This window comes from Lipotes vexillifer, unplaced genomic scaffold, assembly GCF_000442215.2.
Source record: "Lipotes vexillifer unplaced genomic scaffold, Lipotes_vexillifer_v1.1 scaffold967, whole genome shotgun sequence".
Lineage (NCBI taxonomy): Eukaryota > Metazoa > Chordata > Mammalia > Artiodactyla > Lipotidae > Lipotes > Lipotes vexillifer.
The window spans coordinates 109,418-110,389 of record NW_006791018.1 but is presented as its reverse complement, the minus strand read 5'-3'; positions in this window follow the sequence as shown (position 1 = coordinate 110,389).

The following is a 972-nucleotide window of genomic DNA, read 5'->3' as shown; positions in this document are numbered from 1 at the left end:
TATTCACTGCTGCATCCATGGCACAGTGCTTGGGAGAAAAATCCATTATGTATATTTAAAACTCAGTTGTAATACTCTGAGAGTAAAATGTGTGTAGTATAAAGAGGTAAGCCACTTACTGGTATCCAAAGCAAGAAATGTCTCCCACCCACATTACATTTCATGGCTCAATGCCATTATCATCTCTTGTCACTGTGAGTTCCTGAATCAGAGGGACAATAGGGCAATTAGTGCCAAGTCACTGAGCCCACCTCTTTGCTTGTACAGAGCAATCTGGGTAGTGGATTCTGAATCGTTTTGCACAGAGAGTTCCCAAAGGCTTCAGTGGAGATCTGTAAGCAGGAGCACGTTTATGGATATTTGAGAATTCAGCAGCGCAGATCTGAGAACCCAGCCCACAGTCCAGAGTGAACAGTTCTAACATGTTGACTTCTGAAAATGAAGACCCATTCTTTGCAAGTTTCAAAGAATATCTGCCAGTAATATTTTGTTGGAGATCCATGATTTACAAAAGGTCCAGTAATTTTGGTGAGAGGTTTCCTTAGTGCGGTGAGGAAGGTAAGACTCTTTCCCCAGCACAAAGAAAGCTGCTAATTTGATAAAATATCAGCTGTGTTTGACAACAAACAGAAACACGCCATGAAAGCACAACTGTTCATTTCAGACTATATTAATAGAAAAATCTGGTAAACAAAGAAGATTAGCACAAGAATGTTCTACCAAGTAGATCCAATTTCTCCAAGGAAATGTTAATCCATACTCGCTACAGGCTTTCACATTAAAAATAAAAAATGAGTCATCATTGTCTCACTGATTATTTTAAGAGATTTTATAAAGGTTAACGGGTGTTTTGAGTCAAATGAGTCTTCTTTTTTATTTCTTTTTCTCCCCTTCAAATACTTATAATGAAACAAAACATTAAAATATATTTTTAAGTTCTTAAGGGGCCCTTGCCAGTTTCATTTCTCTTTC